The sequence below is a fragment of the Rhinoraja longicauda genome, chromosome 3, assembly GCF_053455715.1.
Source record: "Rhinoraja longicauda isolate Sanriku21f chromosome 3, sRhiLon1.1, whole genome shotgun sequence".
In the NCBI taxonomy this organism is placed as follows: Eukaryota; Metazoa; Chordata; class Chondrichthyes; order Rajiformes; family Arhynchobatidae; genus Rhinoraja; species Rhinoraja longicauda.
The window spans coordinates 39,562,222-39,576,711 of NC_135955.1; positions in this window are offsets into that span (position 1 = coordinate 39,562,222).

The window sequence follows — 14,490 nt, forward strand, 5'->3', positions numbered from 1 at the left end:
TTTATTACAACTGGGACAGGTGGTGCTCAATGAAATGGGTTGGTTGTTACCTGTAGGACAGGAGTCTCCCCATCCCTCACTAGAGGCTGACAATGTGATTATCACCAGTTGTACAGAAGTAATAACTAAAACTTTGAGGTCAATAACTAACCAGAATTCCTTGTCCTACTGTGAAATGCCTTTATTTGAGATTGAAAGATTGTAAAAATCTTAACGTAGCATCTGGTACTAGAATCAACTTCCTGACTTCTTATATCTCCTTGCTATGAGTTATACATTGCGCTACATTCATAACCATCCCTGTAGCCAATCTGCCACCAATCCCATGAGAAGCAACAACCCGTGAATGAAAGAAGGGAATGTGGAAGAACTCAGTGAGGAAGGCAGCATCTGTGGAGGCAACAGGTGTCTGTCAATGCTTTGACAATAGACAATATACAATAGACAATAGGTACTCAACTCCTCTTATGAAGGCCAACATTCCATTGGCTTTCTTCACTGCCTGATGTACTTGCATGCTTCCTTTCAGTGACTGATGCACTAGGACACTCAGATCTCGTTGTACGTCCCCTTTTCCTAACTTGACACCATTCAGATAATAATATGCCTTCCTATTCTTACCACCAAAGTGGATAACCTCACACTTGTCCACATTAAACTGCATCTGCCATGCATCCGCCCACTCACACAACCTGTCCAAGTCACCCTGCAACCTCATAGCATCTTCCTCACAGTTCACACTACCACCCAGCTTTGTATCATCTGCAAATTTGCGAATGGTACTTTTAATCCCTTCATCCAAGTCATTAATGTATATTGTAAATAGCTGCGGTCCCAGCACCGAGCCTTGCAGTACCCCATTAGTCACTGCCTGCCATTCTGAAAGGGACCCATTTATCCCCACTCTTTGCTTTCTGTCTGTCAACCAATTTTCTATCCATGTCAGTACCCTACCCCCAATACCATGTGCTCTAATTTTGCCCACTAATCTCCTATGTGGGACCTTGTCAAAGGCTTTCTGAAAGTCGAGGTACACCACATCCACCAGCTCTCACTTGTTCATTTTCCTAGTTACATCCTCAAAAAATTCCACCAGATTAGTCAAGCATGATTTCCCCTTCGTAAATCCATGCTGACTCGGAACGATCCTGTTACAGCTATCCAAATGCTCCACAATTTCATCTTTTATAATTGACTCCAGCATCTTCCCCACCACTGATGTCAGACTAACTGGTCTATAATTTCCCGTTTTCTCTCTCCCTCCCTTCTTAAAAAGTGGGACAACATTAGCTACCCTCCAATCCACAGGAACTGATCCTGAATCTATAGAACATTGGAAAATGATTACCAATGCGTCCACAATTTCTAGAGCTATCTCCTTAAGTACCCTGGGATGCAGACCATCAGGCCCTGGGGATTTATCAGCCTTCAGTCCCATCAGTCTACCCATCACCATTTCCTGCCTAATGAGGATTTCCTTCAGTTACTCCGTCACCCGAGGATCTCTGGCTACTAGAACATTTGGGAGATTGTTTGTATCTTCCTTAGTGAAGACAGATCCAAAGTATCAGTTCAACTCATCTGCCATTTCCTTGTTCCCCATAATAAATTCCCCTGCTTCTGTCTTCAAGGGACCCACATTTGCCTCGACTAATTTTTTCCTCTTCACATATCTAAAAAAGCTTTTCCTATCCTCCTTTATATTATTGGCTAGCTTACCCTCGTACCTCATCTTTTCTCCCCGTATTGCCTTTTTAGTTATCTTCTGTTGCTCTTTAAAAGAGTCCCAATCCTCTGGCTTCCCACTCTTCTTTGCTATGTTATACTTCTTCGCTTTTATTTTTATGCTGTCCTTGACTTCCCTTGTCAGCCACGGGTGCCTCTTACTCCCCTTAGAATCTTTCCTCCTCTTTGGGATACATTGATCCTGCAACTTCTGCATTATTCCCAGGAATACCTGCCATTGCTGTTCCACCGTCTTCCCTGCTAGGGTCTCCTTCCAGTCAATTCTGGCCAGCTCCTGCCTCATGCCTCTGTAATCCCCTTTGCTATACTGTAATACTGACACTTCCGATTTTCCCTTCTCCCTCTCAATTTGTAGATAAAACTTATCATATTGTGATCACTGCCTCCTAATGGCTCTTTTACCTCGAGTCCCCTTATTAGATCAGGTTCATTACACAACACTAAATCCACTATTGCCTTCTCCCTGGTAGGCTTGGAGGTATGCGCTTCATTGACTGCCTGCTAGCCTCTCTTTGGCGCTCTTTTTAAACGGACTTTTACCTTCAATTAACACTTACTCTCTTTCAGCCAACGGTCGTCCTTGCTCTTCTCTCCCGACCTTTACTGACTGACTGCTAGCGTCCCTTTGGCGCTCTTTTTAAACGGACTTTTACTTTGGCGCTAAATATCGACTTGCATCTTTTGCCTCCGCAGAACACTTGATAGTCGGCACATCAGGGTGACTGAATGGCCTGTTTCCATTCTCTTTGACTTTGACATAATAATTTACATGCAGAGCGCATGCAGATAGTACTCAAGCATAACGGGAATGATATTTGGTCAATTGCTGCATTGTGAATTCTTCCCTCAAAAGATTCCATGGGCAGCTATTCTTTGGAGTTAAAGCATTCCATGTTTCAGACACAAAAGGCTGCAGATGCTAAAATCATGAGCAAAAAAACACTACTGGGAGAACTGGCAGCATCTGTGGAGGGAATGGGCAGACAGCGTTTTGACCCCGACTCAAGCATCATGTTCATTTCCCTCTACAATTGCTGCCTGTGTTTTTTGACCTTGTTCCATTAATTCTAGGAGTGAAAATATTTCTCCTAATCTCTCCCTTTTAGTGCAAATTGACACCTGCCTGCCTTGTCTGAATACCGTGGGTGGCAGTTAAAGTGACGATAGAGTATGACAGTCTATGCTGCCAGGTGTTTATCTAAGATTAAGCAAAACACAAACTGCTGGAGGAACTCAGCGGGTCTGGCAGCATCTCTGGAGAGAATGGACAGATGATGTTATTGATCAGAAGACTTCTCCATGCTTGTTTCACATTTGTTTCACATTAGTGTTTGTTGTGATTCTTGTTCCGCTAGGTTCAGATATTCTGCTTTGCTTTCCAGTGATAATGGAATGGAGGTGATATTTATGCATTTGAGAGTAGCATGTTTCCGCACCCACTCATGGTCTTGACCCATTTAAATATACATAACATTTACATGCGTCTGTGTGACATGGATTTGTATCTAAATATTGTGTATATTTCCTTTAACTTTTATATGTTCATATTTAGCAAGTCTATCTGGAATTCAATTTCTTAAAGTTACCAACACGAATCTGTCCAATCTTGGACAGACTGAGAAGTTGGACCTTTGTACAATGCCATGTCTGCAGGTTACAGGGACCAGTCCAGGAGTACCAGCCAGCACTGGGCCCTGCACATTGGAAATGCTGATGTGATTCAGCTCCAGTAGAAAGAACAAACACACTGAATATTCGCCACATAGTGTAGAATGCGCACAAGGCATTTATCACTGTGGTGTTTCACTGAACAGGCTCACGCTAGACTTTTCCACGAGAGCGCCTACAGATAGCATCAGAGAATTGCTTCCGCCTTTTGTCCTGCAGGTGACCTCTCAAATTGCAGGAAACCGGTTTAATTTCTGCCAGCTCCGCATTTCCACATCAGTCACATCTTCCATTCTCCTCCCCTTTTCACATTTTACAGAACCCCCTCACTTGGTGGCTCCCTGTTCCCACTCACCACTCCCTGTCCCTTGGCACATCCAGCATGCAACTGGAGGAGATGCAACACTTGCCCATATATACACCTCTTCCCTTCTCGCAATCCAGCGCCTCAGGCAATCATCAAAGGAGAGCGGCTGGAGGAACTCAGCGGGTCAGCCATTTGTGTGGGGAAATGGTCAGGCAACATTTCAGGATGGAATCCATATGAAAGGGCTCAACCCAAAACATTGACTGTCCATTTCCCTCCACAGATGCTGTCTGACCTGTTGAGTTTTTCCAACAGCTCTACTTGTTATATTCCAGATTGCAGCATCTGGAGTCTCTTGTGCACTCAAGCAACCATTCCAAGTGAAGTAGCAACTCACTTGCACTTCTGCCAATAGTCCACCACATTCGATGTTCACAATGTAGCCTCTTTTACACTGAAGAGACCAAACATAGATTGGGTGATCGCTTTGCAGTGTAGCTACGCTCAGTATGTAGGGGTGATACTGAGCTTCATGTCGTGTGAATCTTGAACTCTCAATCCCTCTCCCACTCCAACACGACTGTTTGTGACTTCCTCTACTGTCACAGTGAGACCCAATGTAAACTAAAGGAACATTATTTCATCATCTGCTTTGGCATCTTGCAACCTTCTGGAATGACCATTGAATTTTCAAAGGTATCACAAAATGCTGGAGTAACTCAGCAGGTCAGGCAGCATCTAGGAGAGATGACTGAAGAAGGGTCTCGACCCGAAACGTCACCCATTCCCTCTCTCCCAGATGCTGCCTGACATGCTGAGTTACTCCAGCATTTTGTGATACCTTCAATTTGTACCAGCATCTGCAGTTATTTTCCTACACTATTGAAATTTCAGACATTAAGTCAACTGCTGCTGCCTTAACCACTCCTCTCCGCAACAATACATTGAGAACTATTGTTATCACCAAGCTGCTTGGCGGCAGATGGGAGCAGAATAAATGAACGTTGATGCACATAGTGAAAAGATCTCTGGGTGATATCATTTATTACATTTTGCTACCTGGACAATATTCCTTTCCTTCTTTCTCCTTTCTCTTTCTCCTCCTGGCTCACCATTTTTAATCATTTCCACTTCTCCCTTATTCTTAAACCTTTCCTCCAGCTACAATCATTCTCTCTGTTATCAATTTCACTTTCGCTGGTAGAGCTGCTGTCTCATGGTGTCACAGTGTTCAAATTCGCACATTCTTCCTGTGATCAAATGGGTTTCCTCCAGGTGCTCTATTTGTCTCCCATATCCCAAAGATATTCGGATTTGTAGGTTAATTTATTTTAGACTTTAGACTTTAGAGATACAGTGTGGATCCAGGCCCTTTGGCCCATCAAGTACATGGTATTGGGAGTAGGGTATTGACATGGATAGAGAACTGTTGGCAGACAGGAAGCTAAGAGTAGGAATTAACGGATCCTTTTCAGAATGGCAGGCAGTGACTAGTGGGGTGCTGCAAGGCTCAGTGCTGGGTCTGTTATTTACAATATATATTAATGATTTAGACAAAGGAATTAAATGTAACATCTCCAAGTTTGTGGATGACACAAGGCTGGGTGGCAGTGTGAGCTGCAAGGAGGATGCTATGAGGCTGCAGCGTGAGTTGGATAGGTGGGTTGAGTGGGCAGATGCAAGGCAGATGCAGTGTAATGTGGATAAATATGAGGTTATCCACTTTGGTGGCAAGAACAAGAAAGCAGATTATTATCTGAATGGTGTCAGATTAGGAAAAGAGGAGGTGCAATGAGACCTAGGTGTCCTTGTACATCAGACACTGAAAGTAAGCATGCAGGTACAGCAGGCAGTGAAGAAAGCAAATGGCATGTTGGCCTTTATAGCAAGAGGATTTGAGCATAGAAGCAAGGAGGTCCTACTGCAGTTGGACCTCCCCTGGAGTATTGTGGGCAGTTTTGGTCTCCTAGTTTGAGGAAGGACATTCTTGCTATTGAGGGAGTAGGTTCACCAGGTTAATTCCTGGGATGGCGGGACTGACATATGATGAAAGAATTGATCGATTGGGCTTATATTCACTGGAATTTAGAAGGATGAGAGGGGATCTTATAGAAACATTAAGGGATTGGACAGGCTAGATGCAGGGAAAATGTTCCCGATATTGGGGGAGTCCAGAACCAGGGGTCACAGTTCTGGACTTTGAATTTCACTATACCTTAATTGGTACGTGTGTCAATAAACTGACCTTGAAACCTTGAAACCCTTGAAACAGTTTGCGAATAAAGGGTAGGTCATTTAGCACTAAGATGAGGAAAAGCTTTTTCACCCAGAGAGTTGTGAATCTGTGAAATTCTCTGCCACAGAAGGCAGTGGAGGCCAATTCACTGGATGTTTTCAAGAGAGAGTTAGATATAGCTCTTAGGGCTAACAGTCAAGGGATATGGGGAGAAAGCAGGAACGGGGTACTGATTTTGGATGATCAGCCATGATCATATTGAATGCTGTCTCGAAGGGCCGAATGGCCTACTCCTGCACCTATTTTCTATATTTCTATGCTAAGTGATCACCCCATGCACTAACACTTTCCTACATACTTGGGACAACTTTACAATTTTTACTGTAGCCATTTAACCAACAAACCTATACATCTTTGGAGTATGGGTGGAAACTAGAGCATGCAGAGAAAACCCACGAGGTCAGAGGGAGAACTTACAAACCGTACAGACAGCACCCATATTCAGGATTGAACCCGGATCTCTGGCATTGTAAAGCAGCAACTCTAGCGCTGTGCCACTGTTCCACCCCTTAATTGTCCACTGTAAATAGCCCCTAGTGTGTAGGAAGTGGATGTGAATGTGGGATAACATAAAACTAGAGTGTACAGGTGATCGATGGTCAGCGTGGACTCAGTGGGCCAAGGGGCCTGTTTCCATGATGTATCTTTCAATCAATTATTTTTCTCTTTGCTTTCTCCTTCTCTCCTCAATCTCTCTCTCTCTCTTTCACCTACTGTCTAACGGCCTCTTACCTTTCCAGCTCTTTCTGAGCTGCAGAAATTCCATGGTTTCTCAAAAAAATGTGTAGTCTGAGAACAAAAATAATCTTCTGCCCTCTATGGTTGGACCAGAGTAAGTGATCACACACACTGAATCAAATTGTGGTTTATTTTAATAATAGGTATGAACAAAACGACATGAACAAAAATACCATCATGTCTTCTCCCATCAGAAAGATATTCTGAATCTTCCTCTGCAATGTAAATGTTAATCTGTGTTGAATTTTATTCATACAAAGCACTGAAGTTGTGTTACTAAACCACCAATGATGTTTAGAGATACAGCATGAAAACAGGCCCTTGGCCTACCGTGTCCAAGCCAACCATTGATCACCCATTCACACAATAATTCTGCACACTCCCCACACACTAGCGGCAATTTACAGACGTCAAATTAACCTACATATTTGCACGTCTTTGGGATGTGGGAGGAAACCGAAGCACCCAGAGGAAAACCACGCGTTCACAGGGAGAAAGTGCAATCTCCACACTGACAGCACCCAAGGTCAGGATCGAACCTGGGTCTCCGGTGTCATGAGGTAGCAACTCTTCCAGCTGCACCACTGTGCCGCTCTTAAGGTGAGGTACTGTCAATGAATAATATTTCAGACTCCTGCCGAAGTTGCATTTGACGAGCAACTTAAGAAATCTACATAGCCGTCCTGAATGTCAGTAAATAGTTCGACATACTAGTCGTCCCGGAAAGTGGGGTAATATAGAGCTAGTGTGAGCAGGTAATCAATGGTCAGCGCAGACCCAGTGGGCCAAAGGGCCTGTCACCATTCTGTATCACTAAACTATTTTAACATGCATGTTTTCCATTGTTCTTTGTCTGAGGTCTACAAAAGCTGAACAAGGTTCATTAAAAACAATAATCCAATATTAATTATAAGGCATGGAGGGAGCATGGGGTGAGCTGGGTAAGTAGCAGTGCTCCTGCACGTGGTGGTGATTAGCTCGCAGTGCAACAGTTCTGCATCAGAGTCTCATTCAGATTCATTCAAGGGAAAAGAAGACAGACAGGTGAGAAAGTTTCTGTTTAGGACATAGAGGAGTACCAGTTTTCCACGTGAAAGCTTTTAAAGGATTATTCTACTTTTATCCTTGTTGGGCTCCTTAGTACCTGTAATCCTTGAAGAAGGGGTGGGAAAGAGGGTGGTGGTAGGTATTGTGAGGGAAGTTGATGGAATCAAGCATTAAAATGGCTTTGGAACCTTCTCTTGAATGATGCTCTGAACTTAATGTCCCACTAAATCTTGGGATCCAAGCCAATGGGCAGTGAGTTGGCAGCACCAAGCCAGAGGGCAAGATGGGGCCTCTGTTTTCATTGAGGGAGCAACTTTGCCACAGGGTCAGAGGATGTTAGGTTCATGTCCCAGTTGAGAGAATTGAACACACAACCTGCTCTGATGTGTCAGTGCAGAAATGAATGCATGCTGTATGGTTAGAAGTGCCATTTTTCAAATTAGATGAAGGATTTCCATCTAAATCTTCTTCCCAATATGCTAGTTAATCCCTCTGTAAAACATGGCCGTTGATGTATTCGCCATGTGAGATCTTGCTCTATGGGAATTCAGCTTTATCCATGCTGCTTTTCTTCCAATGATCATTCCAAATCACTGGTCTGTCTACCTGTACATAAAACCATGTCACTGAAATATTTTTGCAACAGGGAGAATAAACTCATATGAGAAGTAGGTTTGGCTACTGTTTGCAACTAACTAAATAATAAACATTTAATCAAATAAAAATGGAAGCTCCCTTTGACAAATAACAGACAGTTTAATCAAATCTAGCAATCCCACGGGGTCATCTGAACATCACTGGCTTACTTCCCACTGGCCGTAAAGGATAACTGTCAGCAAGGTAAGACAGTAATGCAGCTGTTGCTGTGGTTTTGTGGAACCTAGAACATCAAGTTCACTCGTGTACCTCTCAGTGGCGAGAAATGGAGAAATGTCAAAACCCGAGTTAGAAACTGAGGCACTGATTAAAGATTAAATTCTCTCTCCAGTGTCAAATGCAATTATGCATCATGGAGCAAGGATGTAATGCTGAGGTTTTATCAGGCGCTGGTGAGGCCACATTTGGAATATTGTGAGTGGTTTTAGGACCCATATCTGAGGAAGGATGTGCTACTGTGGATAGAACAGGTTTAGAGGGATGTGGGCCGAAAGCAGGCAGGTGGGACTAGTGCAGTTGGGACATGTAGGCCAGTGTGGGCAAGTTGGACTGAAGGGCATGTTTCTACACTGTAAGTCTCTATGACTTTATGACTCTATAATCTGACCTTCAATGATTCCGATCAACATGTTGTAATGTGGATTAGCTAATGGCCATTTTCCTGTATCTTCTCTGGGATAATTCAAAACCATTCTCCAACCAACGCTTCGAAAGGCTTTGCCGATACACATTCCTGGGTATGGGCAATCTGAGACAGAATCCGATCCAATCTGAGACCCATTCTGAGACAGACGATCATCAAGTCAAATTCCACTACTGAGATTGAACTGGGTTGAACTCCATTGTACAACACTGGAGGTGCTGCATCATCACAGATACCAGTTTTTGGAGAAGATTTAACACCAAGTCCCCATCTGATACAGGAGATCCTATAACATTATTCAAGAAGACCAGAAAAGTTCTGCTTCATATCATGTCCAGCACATTTCTCTTGGTCACATCAATAGAAACAACTATCTGGTTATTTACATCCATTGCTGCTTGTGGATCCGTTCTGTGCAAAGATTGTTTCCCACATTCCTGCAATGATGATACTTCAGAAGTACTTAAATAAAGATAAAGGATTTTGGGATGTCCTGAGGTTTTTGGTGGCACAGTGGCACAGTGGCACAGTGGCACAGAGGTAGAGCTGTTGTCTCACTGCGCTAGAGACCTGGGTTGATCCTAACTACAGGTGCTGTCTGCACGGAGTTTGTATCTTCTCCCTGTGCCCACGTGGCTTTTCTCTGGATGCTCCGGTTTCCCCCCACATTCCAAAGACCTGCAGGTTTGTAGGTTAATTGTCCCTCTGTGAGTAGGATGGAACTGGTGTACAAGTGATCCCTTGTCAGCGAGGACTCAGTGGCCCATAGGGTCTGTTTTCATACTGTATCTTGCAGAGACTTAATGTGCAGCTTTCTGTATGAAGGGAAATGTGGCAATGAAATCTGCAGAGGAATGGAATGGTGATGTGACTTACAACACGACCTCTGCTAATGTTTTCCGCTGTTAATGTTTTCCTCGCACAAAACCAGCAGGAAGCATAGCTGCTTATTTCGTCATTTCATGTTTTTCAGCTTATATGTCAGTGAGGTTCGATCCCTCTGTAAGTGAGTCCGTTGGAGACCTATTTCCAGCAATGATTTGCTCAGCTTGGTTTTGCCTGGTAGGATGACGGTTAAATTAAAAAATATAATGTGTAACTGGTTCACAAGTATTTTCATACAGCCATTCTGAAGTGCCTGGGTCATGGCCACAAACGTAACAGAAATGTTACCTACCATCGGATTAAACAAAGGCTCTTGGTCTACTGCCATCTTATGTTTCAAGTGGTAAGTTGTAAAAAACAAGAACTGAATTCTTCTTACTGTCTTTCTGCCAGCAAAACCATGGTCTAGATAATATTTTCCTCACCTCCTCGGAAAGCCTTTCATTGTCAAGTGTTTGGGTGGAAGTGAACAAAGGTACTTGTAAACTTCTGTCCCAGTTGAAGATTGGCCAATTTAGTACAGATAGGAATGAATGTAGATGCTGGAACAGAGAATGCTGCATTAACCTTGCAGTCAGGCAACATCCGAGAGAGGATGTTAACATTTCACCAAAGTATGGGATTTTTCCATTTCTACTTCCTTCTCTACAGATGCTGCTGTATTTCCAAATTTCAGATTCCAGCAATTCTATTAGAATTTTTAGAGTAAGAAGGTTCAAGAATATCATAAAGCACACAATCATTTTAACAGGGCTTAGTTAAATCTATATTAAAGTGTATTGCTTGCAATGTAGTAGGATCACACAGCAACCGAAACCTGGTGACTCTGAGACCTCCTCTGTCTCAGATGGTCTTGTACTTGGTCAAAAGCAGAGAACCATCTCTAAATTTCCTCCTTCATCTTCTGTATGTAAGAGGGCTGCTGTGTGCTCAATGGAGGGATGGCAAACTAGCCTCATTGACATTGAGGGAGAAGCAAATATTGCAAATGATGATCCTCAATGTCAGTGGTCGATCGGAAGTGGTGCGACTAAATACTTGGAAAGAGGGGATGGGGTGATCTGCAAGACAAGTTAGTGTGAGAAATGATGTGCTGGAGTTTACTTGAGGGCAAATTGAAAAGATTAGAATAATCTAATATCGGTATATAATTGCATTTACCACTGCACTTTATTTTCATAATTATCAACTTTGAGAGCAAGGTTGTTGTTCTGGCACCATTCAATCAGACGATCAATATGCCTCCTATACTCTGACTCGTCAATATCCATAATTCAGCCAATAACTCTGGTGTCGTTGACAAATTTAAAGATGGAGTTGGAATTGTGTCCAGCTACACAGTCATGGGTATAGAGTGAGCAGAGCAGTGGGCTGAGGTGAGTAGAGTAGAGGGCAGCTCAGCTCCAGCAGTGAAAACTGCATAGAGCTGGTCAGGGGAGGTAGAGGAATGACTCCGGGATTGCTTGGAGTCTGTAGACTGGGCAATGTTCAAGGACTCGGCCTTGGACCTGAATGAATATGCCACAGTTGTTACTGGCTTCATAAGGAAATGTGTGGAGGAGTATGTTCGTACCAAAACCATTCAAGTGTTCCCCAGCCTTGGACAAACCAGAAGGTCAACAACCTTCTGAGGACCAGATCTTGGGAATTCAAATCTGGCGATGCAGATGCACATAAGAAGTCCAAGTACGACCTCAACAAGGCCATCAAAAAAGCTAAAAGGGACTTCTGCTCTAACATGGAGGACAAGACAAACATTCGGCTGCTGTGGCAGGCCTTGCATACCATCACTTTCTACCAGGCGAAAGTGGCAGCTTGGCCTTCTCCTTCACAAGATCTTTCACCACAATGCTCGTGATCATCTAAGTGGCTTGAATTATTTGCAGCCTTCCTAGACACAGGATCAATGAAAACATTAATGGTGAGCTGCTTCTGGACACGTCATCAATCTTTGTAGTGTGGGCTTCAAGCCTCCCATTTGACTGCATTCTTTAATTGAGCAGCAAGGGCATTGAGAAAGAACATACTTTTAAGGTAATGTATTAAAGCCTCAGAATCTCTTACAGTTCTTGTTGTGATCCTGTACTGATAAAATTAACCGTCTCTGACAACCTGTAATGAAAACCTAAAGTTTACCAGATTAATCAGTGACTCCTTTATTCTGCCTTTGACGCAAAACGCTAAAAGTGGAACAGATTAAATAATTATTGTTCATTCTCCAAGTGACGCAAAATGCTGATAGATGGAATATATTAAGCAATTACTTATTTTATTCTATAATCACATCTTGACCCAAGAGGTCAAAAGGCCATACTTAAAATCTAAAAAATGGAACATGTGTTTCCGAAGTAACTATTCGAATTTTGAAATTAGTGTCCTGAGGAATATGTATGGTTTGGGGCATTTAGCAACTCTGATCATTGTATATTAGCCAAAATACAATTGCATAATTGGAGCAGGATTGGTTGTATTTCAGAGATAACTGCACAGGTTCAGCCAGTTGAAGCATAGTTCCTGCAGGCCATTTGATAATGCACAACTACAGTCGATGCATTAAACCAAAGCTCAGCCTGTACAGGTACAAACTAGGAAAAAAAGCAAAGTGAATTTACTAATGTAGTTGTAGGGAAAAAAAACCTGCAGATGCTGGTTTTAATCGAAGGTAGACACAAAATGCTGGAGTAAAACTTTCTTTGTTTCTTTGTTTCTTTAACTCAGCGGGTCAGGCAGCATCTCGGAAGAGAAGGAATGGGTGACGTTTCGGGTCGAGACCCTTCTTCAGACCGATATCAGGGGAGGGGGCGGGACGAAGATAGAATGTAAGGAGACAGTAAGATTAGTGGAGAACTGGGAAGGGGATAGAGAGGTAAAGCAAGGGCTATCTGAAGTTAGAGAAGTCAATGTTCATACCGCTGGGGTGTAAACTACCCAAGCGAAATATAAGGTGCTGTTCCTCCAATTTGCGACCGGCCTCACTGCCAATGGAGGAGGCCCAGGACAGAAAGGTCCGATTGGGAATGGGAGGGGGAGTTGAAGTGCTGAGCCAAAGTAGGAGATCAAGTAGGTTAAGACGCACTGAGTGGAGGTGTTCAGCGAAATGATCGCCGAGCCTACGTTTGGTCTCGCCGATGTAGAGAAGTTGACATCTGGAACAGCGGATACAGTAAATGAGGTTGGAGGAGGTGCAGGTGAACCTCTGTCTCACCTGGAAAGACTGTTTGAGCCCTTGGATGGAGTCAAGGGGGGATGTAAAGGGACAGGTGTTGCATCTCCTGTGGTTGCAGGGGAAAGTACCTAGAGAGGAAGTGGTTTGAGTGGGAAGGGATGAGTTGACCAGGGAGTTTCGGATGGAACGGTCTCTGCGGAAAGCAGAAAGGGGTGGAGATGGGAAGATGTGGCCAGTAGTGGGATCCCGTTGGAGGTGACGGAAATATTGGAGGATAATATGTTGTAAGCGACGGCTGATGTGGTGGAAGATGAGGACAAGAGGGACTCTGTCAATAGACAATAGACAATAGGTGCAGGAGTAGGCCATTCAGCCCTTCGAGCCAGCACCGCCATTCAATGCGATCATGGCTGATCACTCTCAATCAGTACCCCGTTCCTGCCTTCTCCCCATACCCCCTCACTCCGCTATCCATAAGAGCTCTATCCAGCTCTCTCTTGAAAGCATCCAATGAACTGGCCTCCACTGCCTTCTGAGGCAGAGAATTCCACACCTTCACCACTCTCTGACTGAAAAAGTTCTTCCTCATCTCCGTTCTAAATGGCCTACCCCTTATTCTTAAACTGTGGCCCCTTGTTCTGGACTCCCCCAACATTGGGAACATGTTTCCTGCCTCTAATGTGTCCAATCCCCTAATTATCTTATATGTTTCAATAAGATCCCCCCTCATCCTTCTAAATTCCAGTGTATACAAGCCCAATCGCTCCAGCCTTTCAACATACGACAGTCCCGCCATTCCGGGAATTAACCTAGTGAACCTACGCTGCACGCCCTCCATAGCAAGAATATCCTTCCTCAAATTTGGAGACCAAAACTGCACACAGTACTCCAGGTGCGGTCTCACCAGGGCCCGGTACAACTGTAGAAGGACCTCTTTGCTCCTATACTCAACTCCTCTTGTTACGAAGGCCAACATTCCATTGGCTTTCTTCACTGCCTGCTGTACCTGCATGCTTCCTTTCATTGACTGATGCAGTAGGACACCCAGATCTCGTTGAACTCCCCCTCCTCCTAACTTGACACCATTCAGATAATAATCTGCCTTTCTATTCTTACTTCCAAAGTGAATAACCTCACACTTATCTACATTAAACTGCATCTGCCTTGTATCCGCCCACTCACACAACCTGTCCAAGTCACCCTGCAGCCTTATTGCATCTTCCTCACAATTCACACTACCCCCCAGCTTAGTATCATCTGCAAATTTGCTAATGGTACTTTTAATCCCTTCGTCTAAGTCATTAATGTATATCATAAATAGCTGGGGTCCCAGCACC